Source organism: Delphinapterus leucas, chromosome 10 (genome assembly GCF_059928025.1).
Source record: "Delphinapterus leucas isolate spDelLeu-1000000601 "Yukka" chromosome 10, BTC_Dleu_Yukka2, whole genome shotgun sequence".
Taxonomy (NCBI): Eukaryota; Metazoa; Chordata; class Mammalia; order Artiodactyla; family Monodontidae; genus Delphinapterus; species Delphinapterus leucas.
In genome coordinates, this window is record NC_143138.1 from 4,011,211 (window position 1) to 4,032,487 (window position 21,277).

At 46.0% G+C, this 21,277-nt stretch overlaps 1 pseudogene; it reads right to left on the bottom strand.

Annotated features, from left to right (window-relative positions):
- Nucleotides 1–312: 312 nt before the first annotated feature.
- LOC111181279 (peptidyl-prolyl cis-trans isomerase A pseudogene) lies at nucleotides 313–14,953 on the bottom strand (annotated as a pseudogene).
- Between the last annotated feature and the right edge of the window lie 6,324 nt (nucleotides 14,954–21,277).

Consider the following 21,277-nt stretch of genomic DNA (forward strand, 5'->3'; position numbering starts at 1 on the left):
AGGCTCCGGATGCGCATGCCCAGCGGCCATGGCTCACGGGCCCAGCCGCTCCGCGGCATGTGGGATCCTCCCGGACCGGGGCACGAACCCGCGTCCCCTGCATCGGCAGGCGGACTCCCAACAACTGCGCCACCAGGGAAGCCCTATATATATAATTTTATATATTTTATATATATGTACAATCTGTTCTTTTTCATAGTCTTTTCCATTATAGGTTATTACAAAATATTGAGTATAGTACAGTAGGCCCTTGTTGGTTATCTATTTTATTTAATTTTGTTGTTTAGTTTTTATTTCATAATCATAAACTTAACTTTGCACTTCAGCTAAACTTGGAGGGAGATAAAGACAATGTGGAACCCAAAGAACCGCAGTGAGAGTACAAAGATGATAGGATATTCCAAGCAGATGGGGGTGAAGGGGTGCCCTCCTGAGAGCTACAGAAGGAAGGGTCTGGTGGTTAAGATAAAACACAGTCAAATTTATTAGATTTGTCCACAGTCAGCAATGGTGATCATCTTGCCATTGGTCTTGCCATTCTTGGACCCAAAGCGCTCCATGGCGTCCACAATATTCACGCCCTCTTTCACCTTGCCCCAAACCACATGCTTGCCACCCAACCACTCAGTCTTGGCAGCGCAGATGAAAAACTGGGAAATGTTTGTGTTGGGGCCAGCATTTGCCATGGACAAGATGCCAGGACTGCATGCTTCAGGAGGAAATTCTCATCATCAAATTTCTCCCCATAGATGGACTTGCCACCAGTGCCATGATGGAGTGTGAAGTCACCACCCTGGCACATAAATCCCGGAATTATTCTGTGAAAGCAGGACCCTTTATAAACAAAGACTTTCTCCCCAGTGCTCAAAGCATGAAAGTTTTCTGCCGTCTTTGGAACTTTGCCTGCAAACAGCTTGAAGGAGACGCGACCCAAGGACTCGCCATCGATGGCGATGTCAAAGAACACGGCGGGGTTGACCACGGCTGAGCAGCGCGGGAGGCTCCAGGGTAGCGGCGTCTGCAAGGCTGGTTATCTGTTTTATGTCTAGTGGTGTGTGTATATCAATCCCAAACCCCTAATTTATCCCACCCCCATCTTTCCCCTTTGGTAACCGTAAGTCTGTTTTCTATGTCTGTGAGTCTATTTCTGTTTTGTAAATGCGTTCATTTGTATCATTTTTTAGATTCCACCTATAAGCGATATCATATGGTATTTGTCTTTCTCCGTCCGACTTATCTCACTTAGTATGATCATGTCTAGGTCCATCCATGTTGCTGCGAATGGCATTATTTCATTCCTTTTTATGGCTGAGTAGTATTCCATTATATATATATACACAGATCTGCCTATTTTCCTATTTATGCCTGTTCTGCCCCCATAAACATATTTTTGCTCATAATTATTTAATATGTAGGGTGTGTGGGGAAAAACCTCAGTTTGATTTAAATTCTTTTTTTTGTTTACATCTTTAGTGGAGCATAATTGCTTTACAATGGTGTGTTAGTTTCTGCTTTAAAACAAAGTGAATCAGTTATACATATACATATGTTTCCATATCTCTTCCCTCTTGCATCTCTCTCCCTCCCACCCTCCCTATCCCACCCCTCTAGTGGGTCACAAAGCACCCAGCTGATCTCCCTGTGCTATGCAGCTGCTTCCCACTAGCTATCTATTTTACATTTGGTAGCGTATATATGTCCATGCCTCCCTGTCGCTTCGTCCCAGCTTACCCTTCCCCCTCCCAGTGTCCTCAAGTCCATTCTCTAGTAGGTCTGTGTCTTTATTCCTGTCTTACCCCTAGGCTCTTCATCACATTTTTTTCCCTTAAATTCCATATATATGTGTTAGCATACGGTATTTGTCTTTCTCTTTCTGACTTACTTCACTCTGTATGACAGACTCTAGGTCCATCCACCTCACTACAAATAACTCAATTTCATTTCTTTCTATGGCTGAGTAATATTCCATTGTATATATGTGCCACATCTTCTTTATCCATTCATCTGTCGATGGACACTTGGGTTGCTTCCATGTCCTGGCTATTGTTCATAGAGCTGCAATGAACATTGTGGTACATGGCTCTTTGAATTGTGGTTTTCTCAGGGTATATGCCCAGTAGTGGGATTGCTGGGTCATATGGTAATTCTATTTGTAGTTTTTTAAGGAACCTCCATACTGTTCTCCATAGTGGCTGTACCAATTCACATTCCCACCAGCACTGCAGGAGTGCTCCCTTTTCTCCACACCCTCTCCAGCATTTATTGTTTCTAGATTTTTTGATGATGGCCATTCTGACTGGCGTGAGATGATATCTCCTTGTAGTTTTGATTTGCATTTCTCTAATGATTAATGATGTTGAGCATCCTTTCATGTGTTTGTTGGCAATCTGTATATCTTCTTTGGAGAAATGTCTATTTAGGTCTTCTGCCCATTTTTAGATTGGGTTGTTTGTTTTTTTGTTATTGAGCTGCATGAGCTGCTTGTAAATTTTGGAGATTAATCCTTTGTCAGTTGCTTCATTTGCAAATATTTTCTCCCATTCTGAGGGCTGTCTTTTGGTCTTTGATTTAAATTCTTGTTTAAAGGAATCCACATTTAACCCAGGTTGAATCCTTAACGGGTGTATTGCAGAGAAGATTACGGCAGGAAGAACAGGTTTGCTTTAAGCTTCTCCAGGAGGAAGCTCCCTGTAAAGATGGGAGAGAAGATGCAGCTCCCCAGAGGAAACCTGCCCACTGAGAACGGGTGGAGCTGACCGGGAAACAGCCGGCCAGTGGCCTGGAAGCTCACAGGTGTTTCCTGAGTGCAAGACTTTTGTTTACGTGCTGTTTAGCCGTGAGCGCAGAGACAGTCAAAGCAGATTTCGGAAGGCCGAATTAAGAAGAGATCATTTTCGTGGTTATAAATCTGTATTTGTTAATAGTGCTTTATTTTTATTGGTTGATTTATTTATGACCAATAAGTGAATTTTAAAATGTCTGTTTTGCTCTGATGAAATTGACATTTACTGAGCCAGTATTAAATAGTGGCTGAAACTCTGGAGCAAATTTAACTAGATCGAAGTCCCTGCTCCTCCATTCATTACCTTGAGTGGATTATTTTATGTCTTGATGCCTCAATTTCATCATTTGTAAAGCGAGGATACTTGTTTCACGGGGCTTGTTGGAAGGATTGTATTAGGTAAGACATGTAAAATGACCGGAATAATGCCTGGCACACCAGTGTCGTGGTTAAGTGACAAATATTGTTTATTTTAAATACTCGGATGATTTTTCTTGGGGCTCTAAGTAGTCAAATCCTGAACTTCTTCATTCATAAATTGACATCGCTGCTATGCATCTCCAAGAAATGCACACGGAGACGAATAAATTGGTTAAGGAACAATTAGGGAGAAAAGAAGTTTGGAATCCTTTAGACACGCCCCAACCTTCACATAGTAAAAGCAAAGCCACTGAAAGTCATAGAAAGAGTAAGTAGGTTTAAGGGCCTGCGTTATTGATGCCAGTAATCTTTTCAAACTTAAAAATATCGCCTGACATTCAGGTTAAATAAATGGAAGATTTCTGTGGACCCGCCCCCTCTCCACCAACTTCTGAAATTTAGATTCAGAGTCTTAGATGGGGCTTCAGGAGCAAAATTTTTGATGAACATGGCAGATCATTTCTAAGCTTCCTTTCCCTCTCCCTCCTTCTTTCCTCTGCTTCTATTCGTTCTCTCACTCATTCATCTGTGGCTCCTGACACCTGTATTCCTTTCCTAAATTATGGAATATAGAAGTCACAAAGTTCAGCCGTTTGTTCACCCTTAACCCTGGCACCAAAGGGGTAGATGTGTGACCTGAACCTGGCCACTGGATGCTCTCAGTGGAGCCTGGAATAGGGCGTAAGAGGGGCCAGGATGCAGGGGTCATTTAGGGTTTATAGCTATGGTGGCAGACCTAGAGGAAGCAGAGGTGTCCTAACTGGCTGATTCCTGCGATATGACCTTCACAAACTTCCATCAGTCACGTCTACTTTTCAAACCCGGCCGACTAGGCTTCCCCCCATCTCCACAAGTACAGCTGACCCTTGAACAACGCGGGTTTGAAGTGCACGGGTCCACTTAGAGCAGATTTTTTTCCATAGTAAATACCATGGTACAACATGGTCTGAGGCTGGTGGAATCCGAGGATGCGGACCCAGAGATGTGGAGGAACCACGTACACAGAGGGCCGACCATAAATTACAGGTGGGTTTTGGACCGCTTAGAGGGTCGGTGCTCCAATCCCTGAGTTGTTCAAGGCTCAACTGTACTTCACAGGCTTCTGAGAGATTGTTTTTTCTTGTGTTGACCAGTGTCGGTTCTTGTTTGCAACCAAGAATCCTGAGTAGTTTGTCTGTGGCCCGCAGGTAAAGTGAGTACTGCCTGATATATTCTGAACATTATCGATCCCAATTATTTTGCAAATAATTCCTCAGTTTGACCATTACTTAAGACCAGTGATATCACTGCAGTAATGCTACGAGGTCTTTCTAGACCCTCAATATTGTTAAATAGGGAGATAACAGGCTTCCTATATAATCTCCTCAAGCCAGTTCTTAATCTTTACATTTTGAAAACATACGGTCCATGACACCCAGTTGTATTTTTGGTCATTCTAAGTAGATGTTATTCACTAATGCACCATCAATAGAATGAATGGATACATTTCGATACGTACCACGTTAGGTTAAAGAGCATTTTCCTGGAAAAAGAAAAAAAACTACAGAGCTGAGAAATATGACATAGGAAAGTGTCCATAATAATAGTAAAATAAACACCCAGCCTCAGAGAGAGAACACCAACAGGGCCTTTGAAGGCACCTTTAAGCTCATTCCCAATAAAGGCCTTCTCTCTCCTCCCCAAAATGCACTATATTGAAGTTTAATTAATTTATACTTTTCATTATAGTTTTATCACATACATATGTATCCGCAAATAACAAATTGTTTGTTTTGCCTTTTTTGTGCACACTGTATGTATTCTTTAGTCCCTTAGTCTCTCATTCCATGTCTTACTTCTGAGATTAATCCATTCTAATGTGTATAGCTGCGGTTCATTCATTTTCATGGCTAATATTTCACGGAATAAATATGCTGTCATATATTTAGTTTACTGTTGATGAGTATTTGATGTTGATGGACATTTGTTACTGATGGACATTGCTTTTAAATTTTGCTATTACAGCGCTTCTATGAAGATTTCTGTATATATATTTTGGCATACGTGAAAAAGTGCTTCTCTGTGGTATGTTCTTAAGAATGGAATTGGTGTGTCATAGAGCGTGCACGAGTTTGACCTCAGTAGATAATGTTATGTTTCTGAAATGGTTATAACAATTTACAATTCCATCACCAACTTCTGAGAGAGTTTTAAAATGTTCACCTTAAGGTCCTTTAATCTTTGCCATATTTATTCCTACATACTTTCTATTTTTGATGCTGTTAGAAGTTGACAATTTTTATTTTGTAGTTTTTACTGTTCTTTGCTGGTATATAGATGTGCAGCCTTTTTTTTTTTTTTTTTTTTTTTGCGGTACGCGGGCCTCTCACCGTTGCGGCCTCTCCCGTTGTGGAGCACAGGCTCCGGACGCGCAGGCTCAGCGGCCATGGCTCACGGGCCCAGCCGCTCCGCGGCATGTGAGATCTTCCCGGACCGGGGCACGAACCTGTGTCCCCAACATCGGCAGGCGGACTCTCAACCACTGCGCCACAAGGGAAGCCCTAGATGTGCAGCCTTTTGCATATTGATTTTATATCCAGAAATTTTACTAAACTCAGATTCATTTGGGTTTTCTGAGGCAGACAATCATATCTGGAATTTTTGTCAACTTTGCTTTTTGCTCTGCAGTCCTTCACCTTTTTATTTCTTTTCTTTTTTGATTGCACAATGTAGAACCTTCAGTAAACTTTTTACTGGAAATGTCAATGGCAAGCCTCCTTGTCTTATTCAATTTTAAAGGAAGTGCTTTTAATATTTCACCATTTAGTATAATGTATGCTATATATTTTTATAGACTAAAAAGTCACTTTAAAGAAATTTTCTATTTTTAGAGCAAAAAATAAAATGCTAAGGGTATTTTAAAAAATCATGAACAACCGTTACTCATTAATTTTTAACTTACACCTGCTTTAAAATGTTCAAAAGATTTCTGGATTCTTCCCCTCTTCTTTTGTCCTTGAAGCCTGGAATATTGTTTTCATAATTAGCTAAGTAATGTTCACACTCATGCATGCATGCATTCATTCATTCACCCATCAAAACTTCATTGAATGCCTACAAACTGTGAGGTACCTAGGGCGCATAAAAATCTACTAAGAAAGTCATCAGAAATTAATAGAGATTTCGCATGATTCCTTCAGGTTTTGGCATTGCTCTTCAGAGCCAAGGAGTCAGCCAAAGAAATAATATTCTAAGTGGCCCTGAGATCATAAAAGATAAAAGGAATTACTGGACTTCCCTGGTGGTGCAGCGGTTAAGAATCCACCTGCCAATGCAGGGGATACGGGTTCAAGCCCTGGTCCGGGAAGATCCCACATGCCGCGGATCAACTAAGTCCGTGCGCCACAACTACTGAGCCCGCGCGCCACAACTACTGAGCCCGCGCGCCACAACTACTGAGCCCACGTGCCTAGAGCCCGTGCTCTGTTACAAGAGAAGCCACTGCAATGAGAAGCCCGCGCACCACAACGAAGAGCAGCCCTCGCTCACCACAACTAGAGAAAGCCTGCATGCAGCAACGAAGACGCGAGGCAGCCAAATATAAATAAATAAATTTTTTAAGAAAGGGATTACTGCACTGTGGAGACGTCTGTAGCAAACACCAAGGAATTATGAAACCAGGGAGCCAAGACCTTATTCCTAGAGGCACAGCACTTAGATCTAGAAGACACCCAAGGCCATCTGGTTCAGCCAAATGGTGCTCTTTGGGACAGCTCTCCAGTCATTGCTTGTATAATTCCAGCCAAAGATGGAAAGTTCCATAGATCATCACTGTTTGTCTGCTGTAATTGTTAGGGTGATTTTTCTTAAACTGAGGTGAACTTTCCTTCCTGGTACTCTTTTTCTAATTGTCTCACTATGTCCTGTGCATCCACCAAAAAACATCTGCCTCTCTCTGTGCCAGTCCTTGGCCTAGCAGGATCGAGGTGTGACGTCTCCTCGAGACTTCTCCAGTCCAGACTAACCACTCCCAGTTTCTTCAACAACTCCAAGTGAGGATTCTTTCCTAACTGCCCACCATGCTCCCTTTGGACACACTGCATTTGTCACCATCTCCCCCCAGACTTAGTGCCAGAGTCACATGAAATTCTCCAAGAGTGAGCTGGTCATGGCCAATGTCAGGGACGCTGACAACTTCCATCTTCCTCACCTCCACCTGTTCCTCCACCTTTCCCACCTTCATTCTCTGAATCAATCCTTGCCTTTCCCTTTCAAAACCTGGGCACCTTGGAGAGACACATAGGTGTCCTTAGGAGTAAAGGTGGCCCGGGAGAACATCCATCCGTTTCTCCAGGGGGATATTGGGCTGTGTGACTAGGGACCCCCTCTCCCCGTGCTCAGAAGGACAGTTCTTTATGTGCTAAGACATTAAGAGGCTTCCCTCCACAGTCCCAGGCAAGAAGGCGCTGTGTGGTACATGAGCACTACACAAAATAACTCTTTATAATAAATAGAATAATGAATGTGTGTTTGTTGGGACATTCGCCATTCCTTGTGAAATGTAAGCATCAAGTAGGCATAGTGTCAAAGAGTAGCTGTGGGGTCTTGGCTGAACCACCTATCTTCTCCCATCCTCAGTTTCCTCTTCGCTCCCCTGGTTTTTTCATCGACTCTAAAGCAGGCGCGACAGCAACCATCACTTGCAAATCAGCCTCCCAGGGAGAGAGGCCCCTGTTGGACCTTTGTAAGCGGTGACCTGCTGTACTCATGCGAGCATCCTTGTCACAGGGAGTGTGGTTTGGCAGACAGTAAGAGAATATTGTCAAAACCACAAAACCCCAACTCAAGTGTGTCCTGCCTTTTGCACTCTTAAATTGCTCCACGCAAATGATCCACGCAGATCTTTTTAGATGCAGAATGCTCTAGAGGCCATTAAGACTTTCAGAACAACCTGTTGAATGCTGTCGTATGTATCCTGGTTCTTCGTCAGGTGCGGTCACCTTACAGCCTCCCTGGAGCATGTGTTTAGTCTCCTATTTGGAAATGGGCTTCATTTTCATGAGTTCCTCCATTAGGTCACTCATCCCCCAGCTCGTGGCCTGTCGTCTTATTCGATGTAGACACTCTGACCAGCCAGGCAGCAGAAGACTCCCAGAAACCCATGCTCTGAACTGAGGTCCCAGTTCCCGCTGTGATCTCTGGTCCCCGCTGCCTCCTACTATGGGGATCTCTTCCTCAACCCTTTTCAGCTTCCAACAGCTCAAGAAGAATAAAAGATACATAGACAGCCAAGGAAGATAGTAATTTACTAACCTGGACGGATCCAGAAAGGGCTATAAAAGGAACATCCTAGCCTTATGAGGGTCATAAATAATGAAGATAATTTTCCCATGTTTTATGCAAGTATAATTTTGGGTGGTAAACAGTAAGATGATACACGATACCTATGTATGTTTCCTATCTGAAAATGTGCGCAATTAGCCAGTAAGATGATACACGATACCTATGTATGTTTCCTATCTGAAAATGTGTGCAATTAGCATGTGGAAGATTGTAATTATAGCCTGGTTGGGATTTTGTAGGTGCTAAAATTGATTTCTTGGTTGAATTATTTTGCAATAGACGTAAACCACTAGTTGTACACCTAAACGAAATTGAGTGTGAACAAATCGAATCACTTTTATTTTACCTTGGATAAGAATTTATCGATGCAAATACAACTCCTTAATTAAATCTGGCATAGCCGGGCCTGTAGAGGCCCGCATAAAGGCATTCTGTCACCCAGCTTTAGTGAGGATTTTCATTCTAGAATGATGCCTTGCTATGCTTAGAGAGAATTGTGTATCTATTACGGACTGTCGGAGTAGTGAGCTGTTTGAGTTCAGTACCTCTCTGAATCCCAGATGGACTTTGGATACATCTTTTTGGGAGAAGTGCTACTGATTTATAGATTATAATTAAATACATCCAAAATTGAAACTTGCATCACTATTTCTGAAAATAGCCTCTTAATTCATAAGCTTCCAAAGTCTCTCAAGAAGAGAAGAAAGGGGTGAATTGTGGAGACACACTTTTATCCTGATCGATACATGTTAGAGACTTGATCAGAGAGAAATCATTAATATAAATGCATTCGTTTCCTAGGGCCACCATAACAAAGTACCACACGCCAGCTGGCTTAAAAGACAGAAACTTGCGCTTCCCTGGTGGCGCAGTGGTTGGGAGTCCGCCTGCCGATGCAGGGGACACGGGTTCGTGCCCCGGTCCGGGAAGATCCCACATGCCGCGGAGCGGCTGGGCCCGTGAGCCATGGCCGCTGAGCCTGCGCGTCCGGAGCCTGTGCTCCGCAGAAGGAGAGGTCACGGCAGTGAGAGGCCTGCGTACCGCAAAGAAAAAAAAAAAAAAAGACAGAAACTTATTGGCTCACACTTCTGGAGGCCAGAAGTCCAAAATCAAGGTGCCAGCAGGCTGTGCTCCTTCTGAAAGCTGGAGGGGACCCTTCCTTGCTTCCTCCAGCTTCCGGTGGCCGTCAGCGCTCTCGGGTGCTCCTGGGCTTGCAGCTGTATAACTTCCATCTCTGCCCCCATCATCACGTGTCTTCTCCCTGTGTGTGTCTCTGGCTTCACGTGGGACATGAAGACACCCGTAATCGTGGAGTCGGACGTAGTCTACTCCAGTATATAACCTCATCTTCCCTGACTACCTACAGCCCTGTGTCCACATAAAGTCACACTCTGAGGTACTAGGGGTTCAGACTCCAGCGTGTGTTTTTTGGAGGGGGACACACTTTAACCCTTAATAATAAGAAAAACTTATTGCTGCTCAGTTCTATATATCTTCTCAGGGAGGCAAACGGAAATTTCGTGAACAACTTACTGCAGATAAGAATTGCTTGATACTAATAGTCTCAGCTTCCTTTAATTCCCATTAATCACAGCCCAATCCAGTATAAAAACTATTACCTACCTTGAGGGCTGTGAAAGGATATTGTAAAATGACGGCAATGTCCTACTGTTTCCACTGAGATCAGGACCTGAAGAATGAGGATTCGGCTGCAGTGAGAAAGCATTAAAGGAATATCCATTTGGGTCAAAATGGTCCAGCGTCGCCACAGTGGGAATCTGCACCAGTCCCCTTCTCTGGGATGTTTTAGCGAAGTTGGAGGGTTCTTCCCTTCCAGAGATGGATGGAGTGGAGACATTTCTAGAAGAAGGGGTGGGTTGGCCCAGGTTTTCAAACTGTGTTTCACAAAACCTTGAAGTCACAGAAGGCACACGTGTGGTTCTTGAAAGTGTGGCCAGCAGCAGACGTGGTTCATACACGCAAATCCCTATGCTCTGTAGATGAAAAAGGACTTACTCTGTCCTGTGATTCTCCAGCCACTGAATATGTTTGGGTTCATCAAGCTATTTATTCACAACAAAGGCTTTTTCCTCTCTAGTCTTTGGCTCGTAACTGGGCTCTCTCCCACTGGTGATGCTTTGATAATACTTGTGTGGTCCAAAGAGCCAGGTTCCCCTGTGTGGCTCTAGTGATTTTTTTCTTATAGTCCAGTGTGTGTGTGTGTGTGTGTGTACGTGCACACAGACAATGTGAGCATATGTTCTCAAAGCACAGGAGAAAGATAAACGTCTCCTATGCCTTTCTAAATTTTGATATTCTATGCTTACATTGTCAGCTCTAAAAACCTATATTTAATAGTGGCTTATGGAATGAACTGGACCTGCTAAGTCTGAAGTTATAAAATAGCTCCCCACACCCCCTTTCACATACCCACACCCAAATTACTCTTCTGAATTATTCTCCTCTGATTTTGGATGGAATCTTGCTTTTCTGGCTCCTGTCAGATATTAATACATTGTTTCTTTTTGGCAGGAGCATCTATTGCTTTAGTTTGGGAATCCCTGAAAGCAAAGCCTGAGACAGGGCTTGGGAGCAGTTTCTTTAAATGAGAGGTGAAGCAGGAGGTGGGCGTGAGGGCAGGGAGGGTGAGACAGGAAGAACCATGTGTATCATTGAGATCGCTACCGTAAGCAGTGGGGATTGATTCTGCTGGGACCTCTGAGACGTCTAGAGGATGCTTCTCGGTGTTGCCCATCTGAAGGATGAGAGGTGGAAGTATTTCTCCGCTCCCTGCTGGTGAGGACTGCCCCTGGTGTGGTAACACCCTGCACTGCTGGGCTGTGTTGTGCGTGGATTGAAGGGCTCAAAGCTTTTCTGAGAAAGCCCTGGTGCAATGCTCGCTTCGGCAGCACGTATACTAGAAAGCCCTGGTGCAGAAAGCAGAATCAGCTTGAGTGTGAGTCTGCGTGGAACTACCCCCTGCAGTTGTGGCTGAGATCAGAGGTGGGTAAAGGGAGGAGATGCAGGGGAATCACGGGCGTCTTCTGCAGCCCGCCCTTTGCACAGCTGGATCCCCTCATCACTACGTCAAGTCCACTCTGTTACTGAATCTTCAAGGTGATGGCAGGCTATGCTCTCTCAAAAGTGTACGTCCCAAGCTAAAGTTCCAACTTGTGCATTCGGTTCTGAGGCCACGATTAATATTCCCCCGTCTCTTTTTCTCTTGCCATTCAGGGGTCTGTTGTACAAGTACTGGGGTGGCTGAGGACAGAGGATGGCTGATATCACTAGCCAGTCCCTCCTGCCGACCTGGCCAGTGAGTGACCGCCCTGTGCTGAATCTTCTCTAGTGACATAAAGCTCCGCACATTTTGTGGCCACTTCCCAAGATCCATCTACGTGCTTGTTCCCAGACGTCTTTGTCTCTGATCTTCCAAACCTGTCCCTTCTATCCCCCTGACCAACCAGCCAAGCTATTCACTAACCCAGTAGTCTGTGTACATCCTCATCTTAGGACAGTTCTCGGGCCATACAGAGTGGGCAAAAGCAGCACACTGCTCACAGCTCTGCCTGCCGGGAAGGTCTCCCCTCACCACTGTCCTTTAGGGTCACCCCTCATAGAGCCACGGTGTTGACAGCAGCCCACTGTCAGCCAGCACTGACGACTGCAACCAACCCTTCCATGAGCCAGGAACAAGCTGCTTTCCTTCCTTTGCCAATAGATCATAGCAGTCCCACCCCTGCCCCCGTAGTTATAGATGTAAAGCTGCGAGAGGTGTCAGGACGACGGAGGGCGGTGACATGGAGACCTGGGACACCTTGTGCCCTCTGCGCTTGCTCAGACATGACCCTAAACATACCATCGCCATCAGATGCCTGACCGACTTGGTGGATCTGACAACGTCCAACTCAGGACGAGCAGTTCCGGTCATATAATCACTTGATGTTCCCTTTTCAACTTGATCTCTATTATCTATTATCACTTCAAGAGCTGGTTTTGAAATGGTGAGTCTTTTCACAATAAACAGTGCCTGAAATGGAGTGGCCATGACCTTACTCTAGTAACCTAGGCATTCTGCACTGCAGATCTCCTACCAGAGCTTGTCAACGCTCCCTCACAGCATTTTCTCTACTCTGGATGTCCCTAGCACTGGTGGATTTGATAAATTATATGGCCTCAAGAGCAGGGTGGGTTGCACTGAAACCTAGAATTTCTGTAGAGCCTTCTTGTACTTTGGGCCTCATTCACGACTGGCACTCGAGAAATAGGTCAGAGAAATAATATCAAGTGCAATGCAGGCTGCCCCCCCACCAAATCCAAAGCGTCCTCAAGCCACATACCATTTTATAAGGTGGTAATCATTTAACTTAGAGGACATGCCCCGGACCACCGACCTCTTAGAGCCTTCACCAATATGTCGGGACTTTGAAAGCCTAAAGGGCCGCCATGTTCTGCCCTCTGACACACATATGTTTTACTCTAGCATCCAAAGCCCTTGCCACTTCCTATTTGCCATTCCGGTTAGCAGAATGCCAGTAATATAGTAGAGCAGCATGATATTCCGGGGATTGTCGAGATGACAGAGAGCAGGAGAACGAGCACACCCCTGGGCTAAGGCCCTGAACACGCACTTCTATCCTTTTGACGTAGCACAGAACCGCTTTGGGTTATCTCTCCTGAGAAGGTTTGAAAAGAACGCATTTTCCAGGTGGATAGCCACAACCCGAGTACCAAAGTCTGTGTTGGGCTGTTCCGGTTAAGATACCACATCTCATTCAGCAGCTACGGTTGGGACTACTACTTGGATAAGTTTTCGCTAATCTACCATCATTCATGAAAATCCACCTGATTTTTGCAGAAACCATAACAGATGCATTGAATGGGGGTAGGATGGTGACCTCCAACCCCGTGCTCGTTAGATTCCTGAGAATAGCACCATTCTCAGCCGTTCCGTCTGGATTTGCCCTCTTATCTGGGGGGGGGGGCACTTTCTGGAGTTTCCACTTGTTCCTTGCTGTCTTCTTGGTTGGGTTTCTGCCAGTCCCGAAGTCTATACATTGTAATTGTACATCGCAGGACAGAGGAAAGGACCACAGGGTGGATCCTCAGTCCCTCAGAACCACAGAGAGGTGAGCCTGGTATCTCTGACACCTTTCTCTTGAGGTATTTGCCAATTTATTCGCAGCAGAAAAGCCCAGAAGACCAGCAGAAAGTGGCAGGTCTGTGGCTGAGAAGCCAAAACGAGATTTCAACAGTCTCACAATACTGGGAAGACAGGACTTTGGGTTCAGGGTCTGCCAATGAGAAGGGATCCTTGAAGTACCCCCAGGCTGGCAGGTGGAACCCCAGTGGTAAGGGCGAGTGAGAAGTGGACCGGCCTCCGAGGCTGAAACTGTGTTCCTGATCAGCTCAACCACAGGTGAGATTAAGGTGCTCTGCTCCCATTCTATTTGTGAGAAGCACAAATAAATCCTTCCAGGAAAAAGAGACATCATTCAGAACCTTTACAATGTTTCACGCACAATATTGGCATCTGACCCAAAGAGCAAACATAGGCAATAGAAAAAGACCTGCTGCTAACAGATACGTGAGTGTATCAGATCCAGATTCTAAATAACTGTGATAAATAATAGAGGAACTAGAGTAAAGTGTGGACAAAATGGCTGGAAATCTGATGAAATGAACCAGCTATTGCTATACACTAAAACGTCACTGAAAAAAGAAAAGCCAGACACCAAAAGAGTCGTATAATTCCTCTATAGTCATATAAACTAAAAAAAACAAACAAACCCTAATCTATGGTGTTCAAGGCTAGTTACCTTTGGAGGCAAAGGGGGTGGTGATTAGGAGAAGACACAGGTGAGGTGCCGAGGTTCTCATTTGGGTGGTGTGTTCGCTTTGTGAATATTTATCAAGCTGTACCCTGAGAATTTATGCGCTTCTCAATAAAAGTTAAACAAAGAGAGAGACAGAGAAGCAGCCGCAGAGGCTGCACGATTGAAGGTAGAAATAATTGGTATGTTGGAAAATAGAGTTTGGATGTCTTATCCCACTTCAATTGCTCCTGGGCTATTTCGAGCCACCATCAGCTCTTGTCTGAGTTAATGCATAGCCTCCGACCTGACCTTCTTGTTCCAACCTCTGTCCCCTGGAGTCTACTTTCAACACAGCCACAGAGGATCCTTTTGAGGCAAAAGTTTATGGTGTCACAGCTCTTCTAAAACCCTCCAGTGGCTTCCCACCTGTCCCCGGATAAAAGCAGAGTCCTTCCCTGCAACATCCAGCCCTGTTCCCTCCGGTCCCATCTCTCACTGCTGTCCCCTGGACCACCCCGGTGCTGCCACACTGACCTCCTCCCTCCTTGGACGTGCAGGCACACTTCAGGCCTTCGTCCTGGCCCTTCCCCCTGCCTGGCTCACTCCTGCGCATCTAGGCATGGTCCCCACACTTCTCCGTACACTCTTCCTGGCACTCCTGCCCCCTTACCCTGCTCAGCTTTCTTTTCCTCTCCATAGTTACTGCTTTCTAACATGCTGTAGAATATACTTTTTTCTCATATTCATAACTTATTATCTCTCTCCCCTGCAAGGCAATAAACTTCATGAGGACAGGATTTTTCTTTTGTTCACTGATGCGTCCTACACATAGAACAGTGCCCGACACAAAATAGATGCACAATAAATATCTTAAAATATATTTTGACGATGCAGGCGCAATCAGAGAAGCAATCCAAGGATAAACAGGTAACTGCAAAAGAGAACCTGGGCCAGATATTAGATTTTTGTCTCCAAGCTTCTCGTGTTTACAAGCTGTAATTAAAATGTGCATGTTTATATCAATAAATCTATGCATTCTCAATGGTCTGCTTCCACAGTAAACAATCCTGTTCAGTTCAGTATAATTACAAGAGGTTTGGCTCCAGATAGAGCTGAGTTTGCATCCTCTCTCCACCGTTCACCGCTCACAGGACCCCGAGGAAGCTGCTGAACCTATCGTGTCTCAGTTTCCTTGTCTGTCAAATGGGAATAATAATGCCTGTCGTGTAGGATTAAATGACATGACATGTGTAAACCCACAGACCCCTCATGCATTCAGAAATGATTTCTCGAGTACCTGTTGTGTTCCAGGTGCTCTCCTCGACGCCGGGGGACGCTTTAATTATTCTTCACTACGTATTTACTGAGGGCCACTCACTGAAGTAGTATAAAACAGTGCAAAGCCCCTGCCCCAGAGCTCTCACTGCAGGGGGCAGAGAGTCATTGAGCATGACACAGTGACACACGTTTGGTAGGTTAGATGGTGACAGGTGCTTTGGAAAAAGTCCAGAGGAGGGAAGGGGACTAGAGAAATGCGTGGGGGTGGGAGGGGGGGATGTCGCCACCTTGCCACCACGGAATCTTGACCTTGGTGACGAGTCACGGCACCTGCCCTCCAGGAGCACATCCTCCAGGACACGTGGGCACAGCGTGGTCCTCCGAGGGTCACGTCTGCCGTGGTGGCGGATGATGCGTTGCTACGGAGGGAGAAGCAGCATCTGAGCTCGACGCCCTGCGAGCTCGCGTCACGCTGGCCGGGTCACTCAGTTTACAGTCGGCTGCGCCCGCGCAGGCTCGGGGGAGGGGCCAGGTTCTCGCGTCCTGGACCGGCAGATCTCTTCCAGTGACGGCGGTGACAGAGGTCGGACATTTACAGGATGGGAGAGAATTATCCTCGTGCCGATTTCTAAATCTGCACAGTTTGAGAACTGGGGCAGGCCCAGGTCCAGAGAGGAGAAAACGCTCATTTTGTGACTCATAGAAAGTTTTCTAGAAAAGGAAAGAAATCCATTCTCTCCCCTAATGGATGTGATCGGAAGTTTCTACTAAATATGGCATCAAAGAAACTTAAACCAATTCTCTGTGCTGAGTTTATGGAGCAGTCTATGGCTCCCATAAGAGAATAAGTGATGATGGAGAGAGAAATATTTACCAAAACCAAAAGTGGGAGCCATTTACTTAGTCATTAACTGTGAGGCTGGTTAAAATTATGCCGAAGAAACTCATTTCTTAAACACATAAATATCCTCGAGCACATCATTTAAAGGTTTCCATTTTCACTGTTCATTTAAAAGAAGGAAAGGATTAGTTAAATAATCCTGACTCTGTTAAGGTTTGGGTTTAGGGAGACAGGACCATTTCCATAGACAAGGAGACCCTGGGTGAGCAGCCCCCATGCAGCGGAAGTAATAGGGCTTCATATGAGGAGGGGACCTGAATGTTCCTAAGGGGATTTCTCCAGAGAAGCTGTCCTCATTTACTGGAGAGCTGTAAAGAGAACGAACCCTTTATTTAATCTGGAACTTTCTCCTCTCCTCTGTGCCAGCCTTCATCCTTCCCTTCTCTTTCTTTAGGATCGATGTCAGCTTCTGCAACCTCCAGGCAGCAGCCCCTGAATATCCCAGCAAATCCTTCCTTCTTTCTCCACTCACCTGTAACGCCTGAAGTCTGAGCTACACAATGTTAGTTCCTCATTCTCCCCACGTCCCTGTGTTGCTTCTTCTGGCAGTACAAGAGACAGACCCTCAACAGCAAGGTAGAACCAACAGATGTACCCAGTCATTCTTGATACCATCCTGGGCACTTCATCTGTGTTAAACAATTTGTCATGAATTGAAAGCTGAGATGTTACTATACTATATTTTGCCACTAAAGCTTTCCCAAGCATCTGTTTCCTCTGAGTTCATGAGGCACAGACCCCCTTCTGCCTGAGATGGCTTCTGGGAAATACAGCAAAGACTTCTACATCGTTACTGTCTTCTCTCTTTGGAGCTATAACGTCTTTAGTAGCGCTAATTACCATCAGGAAAACAGAGAAAGCCACGAAGTGACCTGACCGAGGTTTCTGTACTGAGGATGGGAAAGGGCATCACATTTAAATGACTTGCTTTGTGTTTCCTAGTTAAAAAGCTATGCATATTCATATTGGGGAAAGTAGAAATTAAAAATCGGCAAAAGGAAAAATAAAAACAATTGCTAATCCCTCTCGAGAGGTAACTAGGGCTCACAGTTTGGCTGACATCCTTCAAGCCTTTTCACATCTGTGTGCACACGTATGTCTTTTCCTTTCCAAGAACGGAATCATTTCGAACCCATTGATTTACAGCACGCCTTCTCACTGAGAAACGTATTCTGAATGTTTTCTCACGTCATTGCGTTTTCTCCCGTACGTGGTTTGGAAAGATTGACTCTTCTTGCTGTCTGTCCTTTTAAACCCTGGACCCAATATGGTGGCAAATCCTGTTGGCCCCACCTCCGCAGCTGACCCAGAGTTCTGCTGCTGCTTCAACCCGGGTCCGAGGCACTCCCACCTCACGTGTGGAATATTGCCGTAGCTTCCTCCCAGACCGCCACTTTCTGAACTTGTTTCTTAGGTCTGTCCCCAACACTCAGCACAGAATGGTTGTTTGAGAACCGGGGTTCACGTTGTTCGTCTGTCCCAAGCCCTCCACAGCGCCCCCTCCACAGAGGAAACAGCAAGGGTCTCACTGTGGTCAGACTCACTGCTTCCCCCCGCCCCACACTTTCCCTCTCGCTCACTCTACTTCAGTGCAGTGGCTTCCTTGCTGTTCCTTGGACGTGCTCCAGCCTTAGGGCCCTTGATTTGCACTTGCTTCTTTCTAGAACATTCTAGAACATTCTCTCCCCCAGCCCCCATCGAACGGCCTCTTCTCAACGAGACCTTTCCTGACTCCCCTCTTTACTATGTTTTCTAGCTCCTCCCCAAGCCCCTCGCCACCATATTCTCCAACTGCCTGCCCTGCTCCATTTTCCCCACAGCCCAATATCACCCCCCAACATGCCACATACTGTACTTTTATGAAAAGTGTATTGTGTTTGTTGCCTTCCCTTGTCCCCCATATATACATGTGGGCTCCACAAGCCAGGTTTTCTGTGTTTCTCTCACCTCCGGGCAGTGCCTGGCCCAGAGTAGGTACTCGATAAGCATTTGTTGAATGAAGGAATAGCACGCTGCCTCTGGACAGGTCATGGGATGTCTGACAGCCTCTATTGCTGGACTCCTGGTTGTATCTAATTTTTCTTTACTATTATGGATGATGCTGCGATGATCCCCCATCCATAGAAATAAACCATGCTGTTCATACAACACTTACGTCTTTAGAACAAATTCTCAGAATCAGGGATACATTTTTAGGGCTTTCGATACACAGTGCCAATTTAACTTCCAAGACGCTTGCCTCAAGGGCCTCTCACGCCAGCAGCTGTATCCCATTCTCCCACACCCACGTCAACTGTGAGAAATACCAGGAAGTTCCACATGTGTGGAAGCCATTTTTTAAAACGGTCACACTTCACAAAGAACGTGAGGTTGGAGAAGACCTTGAGCCGTGGATAAGTGAGGCCCGTGAGTGAACAGAAGAGGAAAGAAGAGATTGCGGGCCTGGAATCTTGTTCCGGGAAACTGTGCCGTCCAGGACGGACTTAGACTAAAGGGCATAAATAGACAATCCCCTGACTTGCCCCTTGGGGACATAATCATTTTCCCCTCGAACTTTTGGACACGCTCAGACCCCCCTGCCCCCAGCAGGCTTCCCAGGCAAAGCTACTGGGGGTATCTCCTCATTCTCCTGGGGAACTGGGTGGTAAGGAATTTGTCCTCCCACAAGGAGAGCTGACCCTTGTCTCTGGCTCCTGGGAGGTGACCTCCCTGCCTGATAGGAGCATCTTTGTGATTCACGGGGAGCCCCTTGGACCCCATGTGATTGTTTATTGCTAACGGGGGGACTCACAACCCTCAGTTTGACGTCGGCCCAAACTGCAGAGAAGGGAGCTGGAAGTGGGTTCAGCTGCGTGGGCCATCAGGCCATCAGTCGTGCGTCCGTAACAGGTGAGCTTCGCTGGTGGGGATTACCCGACACAGACGGCCACACGCTGATGCTGGGAGGGTGGGCTCCTGGGGAGGGTGGAGGCCTCGTGTCTGGGACCCTAACTCTGCCCTGTGTGTGTCTCAGTCATCTGGTTCTAACCCTTGCCCTGGAACAAACTGTAGTTGTGAGTGTAACCGTTTTCAGTGAGTTCTGTGAGTCCTTCCGGTAAACTATGGGAAGTGAGGGTCGTTTTGGAAAGCGCCTGAACTTGCAGGTGGGTCAGAAGCCAGGGCAGCCTCGGAGACGGTTCCCTCGGACTTGCAGCTTCACTGGCTCCAGGTAAGGCCCCCTCTGCCTCTGTATCTGCTCTAGACGACAGACAACCTTCCACTGCCTTGTACTTCAGATGTTCCACTGTCATCCCAAGAAACAGTCACACGCTCTTGTAGCTTATTGTAGATACCAAAGAGGTTTCTTGGAACATGTAATAAGGTTCTTATCTTTAGCTGTACCTACCGGTTCATACAAGATCATAATAAAAATCGTGTACTTGTTATCTGGCTACGTGCAGGCAGGTGTATAACCTGCCTTCTGTGTGGTGTGGAGATGACCCTTCTTTATGGGAGAGCCTCTCTCTCTTGTGCTTTCCACGCGGCAAGGTCATTTTTGCTCATCCTCAGATGGAGTATTTACAAAATAAAGCCAAACTCTTCTATTTGTGCCTACTCTGGCCTTTAACATGAAACAAATCCTTAACACTGGCAAAGGGCCTGACGAGCATTTAGTATTAATTAATTCTTGGAAGTCGCTGGGGAGAAGGTAAGTATTCTTGGGAACTGACAAAATGGATTGTTTCATTAGGCAGGTAAGCTGTTTGCCTTGAGTCTGGAGCCACTCCTGTCTCAGGAGTTCTCTGCCCGAGGCTGGGGGGCCCTCGTGCCCCCAGGCTTGGAGGCAGGGATGGATGAGGGCCATGCCGTGTGTGCGTTTGTCTCTTTTCTTTCCCTTTCACTGGTAGCCTCGCTCCAGGCTTTTCCAATTCCAGCTTTTCCCCTACTTAGGAAATGAATTTGACTATGATTTCTCCCAAAAGTTACACGTGAGGATCAAAACGCGAGTCCACTGGTGTCTGTGGCTGCCATAGTGTAAATGTCTGTCCTTTGTTTTGTAGAAGTTTTTCTACAGTTTCCCAGGTAATCATTTTATTTTATTTTATTTTATTTATTTTTTGCGTTACGTGGGCCCCGGCCCTCCCGTTGCGGAGCACAGGCTCCAGACGCGCAGGCTCAGCGGCCATGGCTCACAACAGGCCCAGCCGCTCCGCGGCATGTGGGATCTTCCCGGAACGGGGCACGAACCCGTGTCTGCTGCATCGGCAGGCGGACTCTCAACCACTGCGCCACCAGGGAAGCTCCCATTTTATTATTTTTAAATTTTGGATCATAATGTTTGCCTGGAAGGCTGTGTTTGCTTTTTTCTCTTCCGTCCTTCTCCCCGCTTCCCCTGCAGGCCCACGTTCCTCAGTCCAGACACAGGCTGAAGGCACTGATGGGGCAGGGATGTTGTCTGAATTTGCATTGCCCACTGAATGTGTCAGTAATTAGAACACTCGCCCCGACAGCCTGGCCACACGTTGTGTTTTCATCTCAGATCTGACTATAGTGTTTTCGGCTAAAGAGACAGCAGACTCCTCTCCCCTCTCACCGCTGCCTTACTGCTATTTGCACAGCCATATCTGTGCCACCCACTGTCAGGCAGAGGCCTCCTTTTAGCCGCTGTCTTCTCCCGAATAGGACTTTGCACATCACTAATGCTGTATATGATGGATAGTACTCTGATTCACCAATATTCAGTTCTCTTCTATTTTCGGATTACAATCTTCCACACCC